The 18,124-nt window shown below is 53.4% G+C and overlaps 1 protein-coding gene across 7 annotated transcripts in view; it reads left to right on the forward strand.

Moving 5' to 3' along the window:
- Positions 1–18,124, forward strand: part of CAMTA1 (calmodulin binding transcription activator 1) — a 544,421-nt gene that overhangs the window by 318,739 nt on the left and 207,558 nt on the right. The window lies entirely within an intron of this gene.

The following is an 18,124-nucleotide window of genomic DNA, read 5'->3' on the forward strand; positions in this document are numbered from 1 at the left end:
CGCCCCGAGTGTCCTCGCTGTATCCCCACTCAGAGGAACAGAAGTTGGCCATCTTTTGTGGTGTTACGTCTGGGGAGTACTCCCGAGCAGTGCTCAGGGGACCCCATGATATTTGGGCTTAGGGTGTGTGATTCTGTAGGCTGGGCTCTCGGGCCCAGCAGTGTGGGTGCTGTGTGGACCCCGCAGAGCTGGAGACCCCAGGGGCCACGCCTGGTGGTGTTGGAGGCGCAGACAGTGCTGGGGATCCAATTCAGGGCCTCTGCTCACAGGGCTTCTGCTCTGGCCCTCTGAGTGCGCTCCCGGGACCGAGTCCTGGGTCATCCAAGATGGTCTCGCCTTCATCGGTGGAACATTCTCTGCTCATGCTCATTCTACTTCGTGAGCTTTTCCTTTGCAAACGAACACTGACTTTTACCAGGGCCAGAGCGATAGTACAGCGGAAAGGGTGTTTTGCCTTGCATGCAGCTGACCTGGGTTTGATCCCCAGCATCCCATATGGTTCCCAGAGCACCGCCAGGAAGTAATTCCTGAGTGCAGAGCCAGGAGGAGTAACCCCTGAGCATTGCTGGGTGTTACTCAAAAAAAAAAAAAATTGAACTTCTACTTTTACCAACCGTTGTTGTTTAGTCTGGGCTGGAGCAATAGCACAGCAGGTAGGGCGTTTGCCTTGCACGCAGCCGACCCGGGTTCGATTCCTCCACCCCTCTCAGAGAGCCCGGCAAGCTACCGAGAGTATCCAACCCGCACGGCAGAGCCTGGCAAGCTCCCGGTGACATATTCAATTGCCAAAAAAAAAAAAAACAGTAACAACAAGCCTCACAATGGAGACGTTACTGGGCCCGCTCAAGCAAATCGATGAACAACGGGAGGACAGTGCTAGAGTGCGACAGTTGTTTTATCTGCACTGATATGATCACGTGGTGTCTCTCTCTTGATGTGTTAATATATTAATACGGTGGGTGAGAGCTGAGGTCTGTTTGTTGATCCAATGCCATGTTTCGGGGTGGAATCCACACGTCCCGGTCCGTTCCTCTTTTTCTGTCTTACTGAGTTGGATTTGCGGATCATTTATAAGGGTTTTGTGTTTGCGTTCCTGAGGGATACGGTTGTCGTTTTATTGTGTGTTTTCCAGCCTGGTTTTGTTATCAAAGGAACGCTGGTTTCAACTCAAAATGAGTTAGGAAGTATATTTTGCTCTCCTATTTTCTGGAAGACATTGTGTTGTATCAGTATAATTTTTTTAATGTTTTGAAGAAATTGCCAGTGAAGCCATCTGGGCCTAGAGAATTCTCCTTCAGAAGGGCTTAAACGATCACTCGAGCGTGTGTAACGGGCCTCGCCCTGCTCAGGTTCTTTCTTTTGATAGATAGCGTCAGTAGTTTGCAGTTTCCCCAGAATCGGCTTATTTCATCGAAGTTGTTGAGTTTATGTGTGTCGCGTTGTCAGCTGTTTCCCTCTATTTTGTTTTTAATATTTGAGCGTCTTCAGTGCTCTCTCTTCTCTCATTCCTGAATGAGGTAACTTTTATCTAATTTCTTTTTCTTTTTTTTTGTTGATCTTGCTAGAAGCTTATTGCTTTTATGTTTTTTTTTTATCATGCAATGAACTGGTTTTTCCTTTCATCACTTTTTTTCCCTCTGTTACTTTTCTGTTTTCAGTACCCCTTGCAGTTCCCTGGACTTCTGGCCGACTTTGGTTTTGAATGCTCTGCTTGATCTGGTCTTAAGATTGAAGCCTTAATACTGATTTGAGATTATTTTGGTTTTCTATTGCAAGCATGGAATGCTATGAATTTCTCTTTAGAGCTGCTTTGACTACAGCCTGTCAATGTTGATATGCTGTGTTTTAACTATTTAGTTGAAAATGTCTCACAAGGGGCCAGAGCAATAGCAGGTAAGACATTTGCCTTACACGCGACTGACCCAGGTTCAATCCCCGGCATCCCATATGGTCCCCTGAGCACTGCCAGGAGTAATTCCTGAGTGCAGAGCCAGGACTACGCCCTGAGCATCACTGGGTGTGACCCAAAAAGCAAATAATAATAATAATAATAATAATAATAATAATAATAATAATAATTTGCTCGAGCGGGCCCAGTAACGTCTCCATTGGAGACTTTGTTGTTACTGTGTCTGGCATATCGAATACTCTCGGTAGCTTGCCGGGCTCTCCGAGAGGGGCGGAGGAATCGAACTCGGGTTGGCCATGTTGGCCGCTTGTAAGGTGAACGCCCTACCCGCTGTGCTTACTTTACTTAATAATAATAATTAATAATAATAAAAGAAAGAAAAGAAAATGTCTCACAATTCCTTATGATCCTTTCCCGTTCACCAGGGTGTTCTTTATTTATTTTTTTTTATTTATTTTTGCTTTTTTTGGTTACACCCGGTGATGCAAAGGAGTTACTCCTGGTTCATGCACTCAGGAATCACTCCTGGCAGTGCTCGGGGGACCATATGGGATGCTGGGAATCGAACCCGAACCAGGGTGTTCTTTAGAAAATCTTTTCCAAGTACTTAGTACTTAGTACCTCCATCCAAGTACTTCATTATTATCTTCCCATTTTAGAGTTCTGATTTAAACCTTTTCTCATTAGGAAGCATACTCTGCATTATTTCAATCTGCTTAACCCGTTGTTTCATGGTCCAGGATATGATCTTTCTTGCTGGTGATTCTGTGTACACTTAAAAACAATGTTTATTCTGTAGTTACTGGGTGGAAAAGTTTTCTGAATTTCAGCTGAATTCAATCGACTGATGGTGCTATTCCCTTTTTATTAATGTCTTGCTGATTTCTCTCTGCTTACTTTATTTATAATGGAGACTAAATTATCCTCGTCTCCAGTGGGGGGTAGGGGTTTGTCTATTTTCCCCTTCAGTTCACTCTGGTCTTGCTTCAAATATTTTGAAGTTTTATTGTTGAGTGCATAGAAACTGAGAGTTCTTATGGCTTCCTGGTGGATTAATCTCTTATCTTTATGTAATGTTCCTTCCTTTCCCTGATCATTTTTTTCTTTGAAGTCTACTTGGTTGGATATTAAAATATCCCTCCAGCTCTCCTCCGCTTGGTGTTTATGTAACAATCCCATCCTTTTTCTGTTAACCTGGTCCTACCCCTAGATCGCCAGTGAGGTATTTGGGGGTGGGATGGGGGTTTGTAAATCACATATATTTGAGTCATTGCTTTTGTTATTCACTCTGACTTCTGTTAAAAAGATAAATTTGGGGGCTGGAGTGTTAGTACAGTGGATGCATTTGCCTTGCCCGCGGCTGACCCTGGTTCGATTCCCAGCATCCCATTGAGTTCCCCGAGCACCACCAGGAGTAATTCCTGAGTGCAGAGTCAGGAGGCACCCCTGAGCATTGCTGAGTGTGTCCCAAAAAAGGAAAAAAAAGATTTTGTTCTTTAATTGGTTCCTTTAAATAATTTGAGGCTGATGTCATTATCGATGTGTTTTATTATTTCTTTCGTTTATTTCCTTCATCCTCCTTTCCTGCTCCGTGCTGTGTATTTGAACTGTTCTTAGTGTCCTCTTTTTGTCATTTTTTTTAAAATCCTCTATCTGTCTGTGGGGAATGGCGGTGATTCTGTAAGGAGCCCAGCTCGGGGCACTGTGTTGGTGCATGAAGCAGCCCCCAGGCCACCATGGTTTCCAGCCCATCTCTGCCTGGCCCATCTCCGCCGGCCTGCAGTCTGCTTTCCCCTTTGACCATCAAAAGTGCCTTTGAGAACGCAAGAGAAAAGCGCCAGGTCTCCTCCCAGAAGCTTCCTGTTACGATAGTTACGAAGGGACCCGCGTAACTGTCGCGCGAACATCCACCGTCTCCCTCCTGAAGAACGCTAAGCAACAGAATTCCCGGGAATGAGCTCTCAGTCCTCGTGCCTGACGCCTTTGCTGCTTTCATCCCTGCAGGAAAAATACCACTTGGCAGAGTCCTGATTCCCGTCTCTCTGAGAGCCCCTCTTAAGTAGCCCCCAAATAGGACTAACCTGTTTCTTGGCGGCCAGCTGTGGCAGCTGGAACCCGCGTTTCCTGGGGCAAGCATGTTTTTGAGTAATGTGTGAGATGGCAAATTCTTCCGGCTCTGGGCCAAAAGTGTTTGCCATCTGGTTTGTGTCGGAGCTCGGAACTGCCCGGGGCCCCTAAGCAGGGCTGGGCCGTTGAATGTGCGTGATGGGCTGGCTGAAGGTTCTGCTCCCTGTAGCCACACTCACCAGAACAGCCGCTGAGCTGACATGACTTGCACCCCACCGTGGGTGACCTGGGCCTTCACAGTCAGGCGGCGTCGGCTCTGGCCACTCACAGGAGTATGTCCTTGGTCCTTAGTGGCCGGTGCCCTGATTCCGTCTGGGTATCTTGGTTTGTAATCTGTCCAAGTGGATTCTTGAGCCAGGTTTGGAACGTTTCCAACAATTCTTTATGGAAAAATTTTTTCCTCCGTCTCATTCTTTCTCTCTCATTTCATTTCCTCCTGAGACTCTGGGCGCACGAAAGGCAGATTTGTCTTGCTTTGTCCTAGAGTTCCTGGTGCTTCTGCGTGTCTTCTCCCTCTCGTGCCCTTCAGTGGCTCGCTTTCCCGGCTCTCTCACTCCCCTCTTCGTCTCGGGATTGCTTCGTTAACCCTCCTACCCCCCTGAGCTTCCCCTTTGTGTCATGCCCCTTCCTTCTCAACTGAAAGTTCCCATGAACTCCTGTGTTCTCAGGGATGGAGTACAACGGGTAGGGCACTTGCTTGGCAAGCAACCAAGTTTCGATCTCTGGCACCCCAGTCATCCAAACATTGACAGGTGTGATCCCTGAGCACAGAGCCAGGAGTAATCCCTGAGCACAAAGCAGGAGTGATCCCTGAGCACAGAGCTGGGAGTGATCCCTGAGCACAAAGCAGGAGTGATCCCTGAGCACAGAGCTGGGAGTGATCCCTGAGCACAGAGCAGGAGTGATCCCTGAGTACAAAGCAGGAGTGATCCCTGTCACAGAGCAGGAGTGATCCCTGAACACAGAGCAGGAGTGATCCCTGAGCACAGAGCTGGGAGTGATCCCTGAGCACAAAGCAGGAGTGATCCCTGTCACAGAGCAGGAGTGATCCCTGAACACAGAGCAGAAGTAATCCCTGAGCACAGAGCCGGGGGTCATCCCTGAACACAGAGCCATGAGTCAGCCCTGAGCACAGAGCCAGGAGTGAGCTCTGAGCACAGAGCAGAAGTGATCCCTGAGCACAGAGCCGGGGGTGATCCCTGAACACAGAGCCATGAGTCAGCCCTGAGCACAGAGCCAGGAGTGAGCCCTGAGCACTGCCAGGTGTGGCCCCAAAATAAAAGGAAAAGCCTTTTCTGTGTTCTCTACTGATTTCCCGAGAGTTTCTGTGTCTTCCTTTGTGTTCACAGTATTCACTTCTCAGATTATTTTAAATAATATTGTTGCATTGTGTTTCCTGTCGTCGTATATTCATTGTATCACAATTCTAAGGCCTTCGGTCTTTTGGGGGTGGGGCGGAAGGTCGGGGCCATGCTGAGCTCTGTTCAGGGACCACTCCTTGCTGTGTGCTCTGGAGCTGTCGCTGGTGTGCTCCGGGCATCAGACTTCTACAGAGCAGGCACCAGCCCGCCCAAGCCCCAGCCTAAAGGGTTTAAGCCTTTGTTGGATCAAGCCCACACCCTCCCGATCTTTTCCCAGGAAAGTGCTTTGTTTTGTTTTGTTAGCATAAGCCCGATGCAAGACGGTCTTTGTTGTATTTTAAATAATGCGGTATGAGACCCTGGGTCTTGTTGAAATCTTCAGAGGAATGTGAAGACTATTTGCCGTGGCAGGAAATCAGCCTTCTGGGGATTCCCACGCCAGTGCTCATTCTCTCTCCATCTCGGTTTCCTCCCGCGAGCAGTCCTGCTTGCCCAGCGCGCCGCAGCTGGTCTGGAACGTGCCCCCGAGACTCAGTTCCCCCGCCTGGCGAGTTGGCATCCGAGGCGTGTTTGCAGCTCAGGGCTGCGGACGAACTCGCAGGTCGCCAACAACTTAGGCGGATGCTCCCGCCCCTCCGTCCAGTCTCGTCCATTCTCAGGCCGGAAGTCTGAGCTTGCCTTGCTCTGTGGTGCCGACCCCAGGGACCCTTCACATCAGGGGCCGCAGGAGGTCACCGTGCGAGAGGAGAAGCCTCAGGCGGGGGTCTCCCCACCTTGGATTCACGGGTCTCGCTTTGGGGCTGGTATCTCCATCCTGGTGGTTTGTGGACTGCGGGGTCGCTGTCGTCCTTGCCCAGGGCCTGCTTTGGGGCTGGACGGGAAGGAAGGTGCAAAAAGAAAATAAAAGTGGGCATGTTCGTCTCCTCTTCAAGCCCTTCTCTCCCACCCCCCTACCCCCAGCCCCGCTCTGGAGAGTTCCTTGGCTCTGTGAACCCCTGGGCCCCACTTCTCCTTCAGGGCTCCTGAGCCCAGGCCAGGGAGGAAGGGGCCGGCGGCCAGTCCTGGCTGTGTGAAATGTTTCTGGTTCTGTTCTTCCTCTGTGGTTCTGGCCTGTTCTGTGTCCTCATAGCTCCGCCCCTGCCTCTGCCGAAACCTGCCTCCTCCCTCCCTCTTCCCGCCACTGCCCGTTAGTGGGATACGGCTGCCTCAGTTCCACAGGGGCCCAGCTGCTGTCTCTGTGTCTCTGTCTGTCTGTCTGTCTGTCTTTTTTGGAGCTCTGCCTGTCAGGGATGGGTGCTCCCTTTGATATTGCACTGTGCTTTTTTCAAACTTCAGCTTGGGGTTATTTAAAAGACGTGTTGGGGTGGGGGTCGGAGCAATAGTACAATAGGTAAGACGCTTATCTTGCCTGTAGTTGGCCGGGGTTTGATCCCCGACATCCCATTTGCTCCCCTGAGCACCGCCAGGAGTAATTCCTGAGTGCAGAGCCAAGGTAACCCCTGAGCATCGCCAGGTATGAACCCCACAAACTCTCCCCCAAAACAAACAAATAAATAATAATAAAGAGGTGTTTTGAGGTGAGCTGGAGTGATAGTACAGTGGTTTCAGCATTTGCCTTGCAAACAGCTGACCCAGGTTTGATCCCTGGAGTCCCAGTATGGTCCCCCAAGCCCACCAGGAGTGATTCCTGAGCACAGAGCCAGGAGTCAGCCCTGAGCACTTTCAATGTGGCCCCAAAGCCAAAACAAGAGGGGTTTGTTGCAATAATTAGTCTGGAGTCGGTGGGAAGGTTTATCAGCGAGTTCCGGACGCTCCATTTTGTTTGTGGTTGTTTTTCTTGTGTGTGGTCTACACCCATTTACCTCTATTTTTTTCTGGTTTATATTTCTGGAGCTCATGGTTATTTGATTTGTGGGCCTTTCCTCCTCTTCCTGGATTTTCCTGAAATGGGACCCCCCACCCCACACACACAACACACAAACACAAACACACACACACACACACACACATGCCTGAGCATGTTCTTTGAAGGCATCTCCCATGGGCCGGTTCCAGAGCAAAATTCTTGCTGCTAGTGATTTTCCCAGAATTCCACTTGAGGCCGTGGCCACTCACGTGGGCCAGCGTAGTGAGGGCCACGGGCAGATGCGGCCTCCAACCCCCATTCTTCCCTCTCGCCTTCCCCGCACCCACTCCTCGGGGCCCGCCCCTGACTCGCGTCATTCCCGCAGGGCTCTGAACATGCGTGTGCGGGTATTCCGTTCCTGAGATCAGATGAGACCGGGTGTGGCCAGGGCAGCATGGCTATAGACGCGTGCGTGTGATTCTGCCTCTGGGGTTCTCGCCTGTGATGTAGCCGCCTCGATGTACTCTTCACTCGTGGGCGTCTTGCTCCCTGTCAGTCTTCTCGTGACCCTGATGGCCCTCACTTCTGACACTGAGGCGCAAGGGATTAGCGATGCCTTTTGGATATCAGACCTCACCACTGCATTTTTCATTTTTCTTCTCCTGAGTGCTCGGGGGTGATGATTTCCCAGGGACGAGGGGAATACAACATAATTTTTTCAGATTGACTTTTTTTTTTCCAATGGAGACAGATTAGCGAAATTGCCATGAAGATTTCTCAGACGTTCTTAAGTTTCCCTTTGTATATTTAACCTTGTGGCCGAGGGAAGAAGGATGTGGCAGACGGCGAGTTGGAAAGGCGGCAGCCAAGCTGACCTTGAGCTGTTGGTTATATGGGGTGCGTGAATGCGGAACCGGGTAGGAGCTCATGCGAGGCAGAGATTTGCAGGGTGGAATGAAGGGTCTCTCAGTGGGAGGATTGACTGTCCTCTGGGGGCCAGGAATCAGAACGCTCCCCCCCCGCCCCCCCAGGAGCCAGGCAGCCTCCCTGATTGTTGCTGGCGGGGGTGTGGTTGTCTCACACTCAGGGCTAAGCTGGATCCCGGCCAGGGTTTGTGCAAGCTTGGGGCTTGCACCACCCCCCACCCCATTCTGCTCTCTTCAGTGTAGACCCCAGGGTCTTCACTCGCAGCAGAAGCTCGGGTCCTGGGAAGCAGACTCTTCCCCAGCGGCTCTGGGGCCAGGGCTGCACGGGTGTCACTGTGCCCAGGGCAGGGACAGAAGTTCATAAGGCCAGACAGGCCTGAGTCATGGCACAGGGCGAGCGGGCAGCGCCAGGCTGCCCCCCCCCTCTGCCCCCTGCTTCTGATGCCACCATAGCCCAGAGGCCAGGCTAGCAGGCTAGGCTGTGTGGGGCGTGACTGCAGCTGCGGGCTCTGTCCGTGGTCCTGAAATGCCCATAGCGCTGTCCGCGGTCCTGAAATATGGGGTGGGTGTGATGGTCATTTGTTGTTTTATTTAGTAGAGATAGCACAGCGGGTAGGGCATTTGCCTTGCACGCGGCCGACCCAGGTTCGGTTCCTCAGTCCCTCTGAGAGTCCAGCAATCTACCGAGAGTATCTACCGAGCAGAGCCTGGCAAGCTCCCTGTGGCTATTCCATATGCCAGACACAGTAACAAGTCTCACAATGGAGCCGTCACTGGTGCCTGCTGGAGCAAATGTTTGAACAATAGGAGGACAGTGCTACATTTTATAAAGTAGTTCACAATATTTGGTTACAATTAGTATTCCAACACCATTACACCTTCCCACCACCATATATCAAGTGTTTCCATCCCAAACCCCAATCCCTGTCCCCAGGCAGAACTGAAGTAATATATTTTGTATTGTTTGTGATGAAAACATGCTGAAAATGCTACAAAAATATATCCTTAGAGGAAAGAGTGCGAAGATTGTTGTATTTCGCCCAGGGGCCATTAAGCCCTTCTATAAGAGATCACTAGCATGTTGTTGAAAATTGAGCCTTGTGCAATATATATATATATATATATATATATATATATATATATATCTGTAAACAGAAATGTCTATTCCCCCGCCCCAAGATTGGTTGCCTCCTGCTTTGAATCCTATCAGATGTGGTGCCGTAATCTTGGAGTACAGGTTGAGTGTGTGGTTTGAAGTGTCATGCAGCCACAAATGCGGCTACGTGGTTCAGGAATAGATTCACTCGTGAGTGAGGCTCTGCCTGAGGCTGTGGAGAGCAGCCGTGAGCATGGCGACTGCTGGGTTGTGGAGATTTTTGGCTGCTGGGGCTGGGTCGCTTGGGGCGAGAAGGAGTCTCACCTGTCCCCCCCCCCCCTTCTCGGGCTACCTGAGTGAAGCAGCCGGGCCTGGGGCCCAGCGTCATGGTTATCCATTCGTTTTTGTTTTGTTTGGTTGTCCCTTCCCCTCCCCATGGGGGCATTGTCGATTTCAAATCATGGAATCGGGTTTCTTTCAGGTGTTGGCTTCCACTAATCCTCAACAGATTGAGAGATTAGGGTTCCTGTGCCAGCAAACTGTGGACCAGCGCAAGGAGGGTCCATGGTCACTGCATCAGGAACGGAACCGTGGCTTAAGGGTCTCAGTGAAGGCAGCTAACTGCACGTGCTGTGGACAAATTCCTCACATTTATGAAGTTACGGATTCCTCCCTCTGAGATGCAATCATACTTCCCCCATTTTTACATCTCTGGGGTCGAACTTCCAGTGCACCTCCCCCCCCCCCGCCCACCGCTGAAGGTCTTAAGTCCTTGGCTGTACATCTGAGATATAATAGTAACAGCCTCGCACCTCCAGGGATCCTCCCTCTCCCTCCAGGGCTCAAAGGGTCCCTGTTTTTTAATCATCTGGAGACTCTCGCTGAAGGGCAGTCACGACCTTGAGATAGCCACACGGGGAATGATTAGATTCCGAGAAAGAGAGGCCAGGGGTGAGGACGTGGCAGGAGCTTTGGATCCGCAGGCCGGCGCCAGTGTCAGACAGCGCAGAGGGTGAGTGAGAACGTGCTGGAAGGTTCAGTGGCATCGATTCTTCGCCTGGAGAGAGATTGGCAGCTCTGCCCGCCCAGAGCGGCACTGGTGCCTCCACCCGTCCGCTTGCCGTGGGCGCGATGCTCAGGTCTGGGGACCACAGACACCGGGTTGTTGGCTCAAGACTCTCGCCTGGGTATGAAGATGGGGCTAGACCCAGGGCTGCTGCCGGAAGCCATTAGCTGTGGCCGTGGGGAGGTCGGGGAGGGGCTGCTGGATGTGCCGGTGACCCGCTGTGGCAACCTGTCCCGTGTGGGGCTAATGTTGACTGCCCTCAGCAGAACACACAACACCCAGCCTACAGTCAGCTGGTGGTGGGCCGCGGTGGGGCCGCACCCGGCAGGGCTCGGGGGCCACACCCGGCCCTGTGCTTGGGGATCACTCCTGGCAGTGCTGGGGTTTGAGCTTGAGCTGTGGCAGTCACAGGTGCCTGCTGGGTGAGCACCTTAGTGCTAGGTCCCGCCTCTCCCACCACTGTGTACCGCTGTGGGCCCTGCTGAATTCTCCGCACACCTGGGAGGTGGAGGCAGAGACTGGGCCTTGGGGCATGCTGCAAGTTGGAGACCCTGGAGACTGGCCCAAGTCCTCACTCTGGATCTGAGACCGGTCAGCGGTGACCTCTGCCCAGGAGTCAGCTTCCATTTCTGGAGGGGCCCAGCGTGGGTCTACTTCACTGGGAGCCGAGGCAAGTGGGTCGTAGTAAGCTCCAGGGGGTGGGAGGTGAGGGGGAGGTAGAAGAGTTCAAGAGGGAAACGTGACAGAACTGGGTTGGGCCGGTTCTGCTGGGTCGCTGCCTTGCTGGGGCACAGTCCCTCATCCAAGTCTTGGGAATAGTCAAAGCCTTCCTCCCAGTGATCGTTCTGGCCTCCCCGAGGGCCTACTGGCCAAGGTGCCAGTGTCTGGGGGTAGGGGAGTGTGGACTGGGCGCAGGGTAGGGGTGTGATGTTGTCAGATCCAAGGAGATGATCCCCCAGACTGAGGTCAGACCAAGGCTCACGAGCAGAGTCAGGGCCTGCCCAGGCCAGGGTCACTGCTGTGGACGGGGCTCCGCTGGGCACGGGGCAGCCCCAGGGTCACTGGTGACGACGGAGCCCCCACTGGGCACAGGGCAGCCCCCAGCATGCATGGCCGCTGAGTGAACAGGCGTGGATGAGCAGGGACCTGTTGCGGTGGAATTCCGGGCAGGGGTGGGCAGGGGTGGGTCCCCCCAGTGACATACAACATGCAGGGCAGGGCGGTGTGTCTTGCTGCCACACTGTGTTGGGCCTGTTGACGAAAGGTTCTCCCCCCTGTTGAAAGGAAAGAGTCGCGTGATGAGCTAAACCCAGGGATGTTCTCTGTTGCCTCAAGATGTGAATGGTGGCGGGGTGGACGGCACTGACTCAGCTGTGGGAGGGGACGGCTGGGAGGGACAAGGCCCAGAGGAAGCGGGCTTTCCGGTGGGTGGCATGGGGAGGAGCACCCGGGCCTTCTGTGGCCCAGTCAGACCCTCCTCTGAGCACACTCCGTGGGAACCAGCCATGGTGCAGTGTGGCTCATTGCCGGCTGGATCTGAGCCCAGCTGCGGCTCACACAGGTGCTGGGAACTGAGTTGCTGGGTGAGAGTGAGAGTGAGTGAGAGTGAATGAGTCACTGAGTGAGTGAAGGAGTCGCTGAGTGAGTCACTGAGTGAGTCAGTAAGTGTGTGAATGTGAGTGAGTCACTGAGTGAAGTAATGAGTCAGTGTGTGAGTGATTGAGTCACTAAGTGAGTCCCTGAGTGAGTCAGTATATGTGTGTGTGTGTGTGTGTGTGTGTGAAAGTCAGCGAGTGAGTCACTGAGAGAGTCACTGAGTCAGTGTGTGAGTGTGTGTCAGTGAGTTAGTCAGTTGGTGAATCACTGAGTGAGTCAGTGAGTGGGTGAGTTAGTGAGTCACTGAGTTAGTCAGTAAGTGAGTCACTGAGTTAGTCAGGCAGTGAGTCAACTGAGTGAGTCATTGAGTAAATCAGTGTATGAGTGAGTCAGTGAGTTAGTCACTGAATGAGTGAGTGAGTGAGTCAGTGAGTCACTGAGTGAGTCAGTTAGTGGGTGAGTTAGTGAGTCACTGAGTTAGTCAGTCAGTCAGTGAATCACTGAGTTAGTCAGTAAGGCAGTTAGTCATTGAGTGAGTCAGTCAGTGAGTGAGTGAGTCAGTCAGTGAGCGAGTCAGTCAGTGAGTCACTGAGTTAGTGAGTGAGTGTGTGAGTGACTGAGTCAGTGTGTGAGTGAGTGTGAGTGTGTGAGTGTGTGTGAGTCACTGAGTGAGTCAGTGTATGAGTGAGTGTGTGTCATTGTGAGTGTGTGAGTGTGTGTGTGAGTCACTGAGTGAGTCAGTGTGTGGGTGAGCGTGTGAGTCAATGTGTGAGTGTGTGAGTGAGTGTGTGAGTCACTCTGAGTGAGCGCAGTGATGGGGGAAGATGCTCCTGGCGATGTACACTGGACAGAATGAAGGCAGCATGGACGCAGCCACCCTCCTGTCTCAGAGCCTCCCGGAACAGAACCCAGTGTTGGCTGATAGCACTAGCCAGGGAGGGGCTGGAGAGACAGGACGGCGAGGAGAACTGTTGCCTTGCACACAGCTGACCTGAGGTCAAACCCTGCTGCACCACTGAGCCCCCGAGCCCTGTGGAGTAATCCCTGCGCACAGAGCCGGGATGAGCCTGAGCACTGCCAGTGTGCCTGCCGCAACAACCAGTCAGTCAGCCGTGGAATGTTGGGAGGCTGCTTCTGCGACACTCACGGTCTAGGGGACCCCTCGAGACACGCTGCGTGAGCACAGGGGCTTGGCGGGGTGCAGGGGACTGGAGGTGCCGGGGGAGAGGGCATGCCCCTGCAGACCCCAGCGTTACACAGGAAGGAGAGAGAAAGTGTCCACCGAGTCAGCAAACAATCTCCGGGCATCCACGTGTCCCGGGCACATTCCAGCTGGGGCGGGGAGCACTCCACAGTGAGCAGAGAAAGAAGGCCCGCTCACGGGAGCTATGTGCGGGACACCTTTGGTTCCTTTGTTCATAGGACACTGATATTTATGTTGCCACTCCAAATCCTGAAAATGTCTTTGTTTTGTATCTTGTGGCTGCTGATACAAAGAAACATGATTCGTGTGTGTGTGTGTGTGTGTGTGTGTGTGTGTGTGTGTGTGTTTATATTGGAAATGCATTCAGCCACTCTACTCATCTGTCGAATCTCTTGTACTTGTACATGTAACATCATCTTGCCTGCAAGTGGGATTTCATCCCTTCCTTTCTGGTCTTGGGGTCTTCCGTCCCCCTCCCCGCCCCGTTAGGCTGGCTGGGACCTCCCCACGGTGCTGCTGGGCGGTCTGCCTTGTTCCTCACAGCGAAAGGAAAACCTCATCTCTGTCTGTGCAGTGATACGGGGTCCGCTGCATTCTTTATCAGTGTAAGGAAATCGCAGGAGGTTTTGTTGGTCTGACATGAGTGTTTCTCTCGGTTCCACTTGATTGATAACTTTACTCATTGATAGAGAAGCAGTTCAATCCGTCTGCCCAGGTGTCCCGTTGCGTTGACCTAAGCAGTTGCAATCTGCTCAGGTAAAGGCGTTTGGCCTGGGGCTGAGGGTTGAGAGGGGGTGAGAGGGGCTGAGAGGGGCTGAGGCTGAGTGCGGAGCCTCTGCACGTCTGTTCCTTGGCAGCTTGGGGAGGGCAGAACTGTTGGCGGGTGACGAGGTGGTGGGGGCAGCTTGGCCCTAGGCGGGGGTACAGGGCCAAACTCGGTCCCTCCACTTGGCACGTGTCACTCCCGGGCAGGCCCTGGCGCCCCACATTGGGGTTCCAAGATTTCAGCGGCAGCTGAGAAAAATGCAAACATTCCCTCAAACGCAGGAGGAAGAGGGCCAGGAACGCTGCTCTGCTCACCCTGCAGGAATCACCCCTGCGGGCCCAGGCTGGGGAGCACGGTGGGCCGGGGGTATTGGGAGTGTGTGTGTCCCCAGCACAGAACTGGGGGTCCGGGCTGTGAAACAGGGTCCTTTGCCAGGCCTGCGAATCAGGAAGAGGAGCCCTGGGGGGTGTGTTCTGCACGGTGCAGTGATGGGACGCGGGGACAGCGGGAGGACACCTGTCTTGCACGCGGCCGACCCGGGTTCGATCCCCGGCATCCCATAGGGTCCCTGAGCACCGCCAGGAGTAATTCCTGAATGCAGAGCCAGGAGCAAGCCCTGAGCATCGCCAGGTGTGACCCAAAAATAAGTAAGTTAAATGAGACCAACATGGGAGCCAGAGCGATAGTACAGCAGGTAAGACACTTGCCTTGCTTACGACTGACCCGGGTTCGATCCTCAGCACCGCTCGATGGTCCTCTGAGCCCTCCAGGGGTGAGCCCTGAGCACAGCCCAGTGTGTACCCTCCAAAAAAAATAAAAAAGACCCAAAATAAATTAAAGTTATCATGGACGATGTGGGCCTTAACCCAGTAGGAACAGGCCTATAGGCAAGGAAAGGTTGGAGTGTGACTCAGAGCTGAGATGGGAGGCCGTGCGCAGAGAGCAGCAGACCCAGGAGAGAACAAGGGCTGGACGAGTCCTCCCGGGCCTGCGGGAACAGCCTGGTCCCGGGACACCCCGAGGCTCCCACCCCCGCGAGCACCTGGATGAGGTTCTGGTGCTCAGTTTTCCAGGCCGTGGCAAGAGCCACGGCCCCACAGTCGGATGGCCTGACTGCCCCGTCCACCTTCATCCCGGGACGATGGAGACTCGGCCACGGGACTGGCCGCGGTGAGCTGGTGGGCACGAGCTTCACTGCACCGTGGTCGCAGGGGTCCCCGCGCTCGATGAGGGAGACGAGGAAGGTGGGGGGGACAGGAGGTGGGACGGCTTTTGGGGACCTAGCAGGGGAGAGGGGACGTGACCGCCAGACACTCGGGGGGCAAAGGCATGTTTTCTGTCTAGATGCAAGAACTAGCACGTGTCCATCGTAAGGGGAACAGTCAAGGAGGCTGAGCTATTGAAGATATTGGAGCCGGGGGAATTAGATTTTGGTTTTTGTGGGGATTTGGGGGAAAGTGGGGGGCACAACTGGTGTTGCTCAGGGCTTACTCCTTTCTCTGTGCTCAGGAATCACTCCCATATGGTAGAGACCATATGGGGTGCCGGGGATTGAACCCGGGCTGGCTGCATGCAAGGCCAACAGCCTAACTGCTCCTGCCCCAAGATGGGGGAATTGTTCATGGAATGTTCCTGGATTATGGTGCAGAGCTTCCTGTGGGGGAGGTGCCCCATCCGCCACTTCCTCTCGCACCCGTGTCCGTTGCCCCGTGCTCTCAGCCCCCACACTCCCAGCTCGCCCCTTCCTTCTGAGTCTCTTCCCGTTCTGGGGGAGCATCCTCATGGCGTTCCGCGCAGGGAGCCTTGGTGGTGGTTGGAGCGATAGCACAGGTCTGGGGCTGGAGCGATGGCACAGTGGGGAGGGGTTTGCCTTGCACGCGGCCGGCCCAGGTTCGATTCCTGGCATCCCATAGGGTCCCCTGAGCACCGCCAGAAGTGATTCCTGAGTGCAGAGCCAGGAGTCACCCCTGAACATCGCTCAGTATGACCCCCCCCCCAAAAAAAAAACAGGATAAAAAAAGAAAGAAATCTCCCAGGTCTTCTTGGGCTTCCTGTGTGGCCGCTGGGGGCATCTTCACACCCTTCTGCTCCTGGAAGGCGTTGCTGGTGTAGACCGTCGGCTAGCCAATCTCCACACACAGCCCGCCGGACGAGGGTCCCGCGATGGGTCTGACCTTCTGACCTCATCTCTCCCCCATGCTGCCCAGGCTAGGGCTGTCTCGTGGCAGACGGGGTGGCGGGGGGTGTGTCTGCTCCTACGTTTGCTGACCGGAACAGAGCTGCTGAGTTCCAGCCCCACGTGGCTGCTGGCCGTACCCGGGGCCAGATGAGGGCTCTGCGCTCGGCAGCCTGGCTGGAGCCCGTCTTCCCACCACGTCCCTCCATTGGGTGATACCTACGGATTCATCTTCAGCTCGCCCATTCTCCCAGCTTTTCTTTCCCCTGACTTCCCTTATTTGTTTGTTTGTTTGTTTGTTTATTTAATTCGGGATGGGGCACACCCAGCAGTGCTCATGACTGACTTCTGACTTCTGCACCCAGAGATGACTCCCGGTGGGCTCGGGGAGATGCCAGGAATCAAACTCAGGTTGGCCAACGCGCAAGGCCAAGTGCCCTCCCCACTGTGTTATCGCTCCCCTCCCCCATTTTTTAATTATCCTTCGTTGTTATTGTTTGTTTCAAGACCTTCTGCTGAATCCCTTCCCCTCCGGTATCTGCTTAGTCAGTTTTGAGGTATTCTTGGCCCCTTACCATATTTTTATTCCCCTTTTTCTTTCTTGAGCCAGATCCAATAGGCTGTTTTATATTCGGCTTGTGATCATTCCAGTATCAGAGTCAACGGCAGTTGGGATTCTTGAATGTCTCTGCGTGGGCCTGGCTGGTGGAGGTTCGCTCCATGATTTGCCCCTTTCTGATCTCACGCTCTGAAAGCCGCACCGGAGAGAAAGTCAGTCAGCCTGAATGCTGTGCAAGGCCTCTCTGCCCTTCATGGACATGCCCTTAAAATCCAGAGTCTGTGGGTATTTCCCCCATCCTCTTTGCTGCAGAAGTATTAAGCCAAAGAAGTTGTGATATCTTGGAGGGAAAAAAAAAAACCCAAATGCTAAATGAATAACTTAATGCAATTTCTAATTATGTTGGGGTTTTAAACTCTCCTTCCCTAGCTGAACATAAGCTGTGACTAAATGTTTTCTAAATAATTAAATTTAATATTTTTTAATAATTAGCACATTGCTGTTGCATTCATAATTAATCATCCCGCCCCCCCCCCCCCACCTTCATTTAAGATCTTTTCCTGCAGCGGAAAGAAAATGCAAAAACTTTGAACCTAGAAATTCTCTTGGTCTGTGAAGCCAAATCGCCCCCTCCCCTTTGACCAGCCCTCCTGGAGCTCAAGGGTCTCTTCCATAAGTTGGAAGACAGGTTCCCCAAGACTGGTCCCCCCAAGGCTGGTTGCCCCAAAGCTAGTCCCCCTAAGACTGATCTCTCCCAAGACTGGTCCCCCTCAAGACTGATCTCCCCCAAGGCTGGTCCCTCTAAGGCTGGTCCCCCAAGACTGGTCCCCTCCAAGGCTGGTCCCCCAAGACTGGTCCCCCCAAGGCTGGTCCCCCAAGATTGATCCCCCCATGGCTCATCCCCCCAAGACTGGCCCCCCAAGGCTGGTTGCCCCAAGGCTAGTCCCCCTAAGATTAATCTCCCCCAAGGCTGGTCCCCCAAGACTGGTACCCCCAAGGCTCATACCCCTAAGGCTGGTCTCCCAAGGCTGGTCCCCCAAAGCTGCTTCCCCCATGGCTGGTTCCTCCCTAGGCCGGTCTCCCCCATGCTGATCTCACCATGGTTGGTCCCCACTGCTATCAGATATGGGGGGCCGGGCCGGGCCGGGGGCCAGAGGACCCCTCCCAGGACCGTTGCTCCCTGAAAGCTGATATCCGACATGCAGGAAAAGCATCCCCCACAAATGTCCTGTCTGTGTGTGATAGTTGAGGGACAGGGACGAGGGTGCCTCTTCTGATACAGAAGTGACGCCCCGTCTCTTCTGTGCACCCCAAGTTCACTGCCCTAAGGTTCCGTAATGGATCTTCCCAAGCTTATTTTGGCCTACTGCACCCTTTTCAGAAAACACAAACAAACAAACAAACAAACACAACCCAACACTCAGCCCCGCTCTGGATAGCTCTTTAAGTGAACAAACAGGAAGTGCCTCCTGGTGCGCCCAGGTTCCCAGCA

This window comes from Sorex fumeus, unplaced genomic scaffold, assembly GCF_029834395.1.
Source record: "Sorex fumeus unplaced genomic scaffold, SorFum_2.1 ptg000054l, whole genome shotgun sequence".
NCBI classification, from domain to species: Eukaryota; Metazoa; Chordata; class Mammalia; order Eulipotyphla; family Soricidae; genus Sorex; species Sorex fumeus.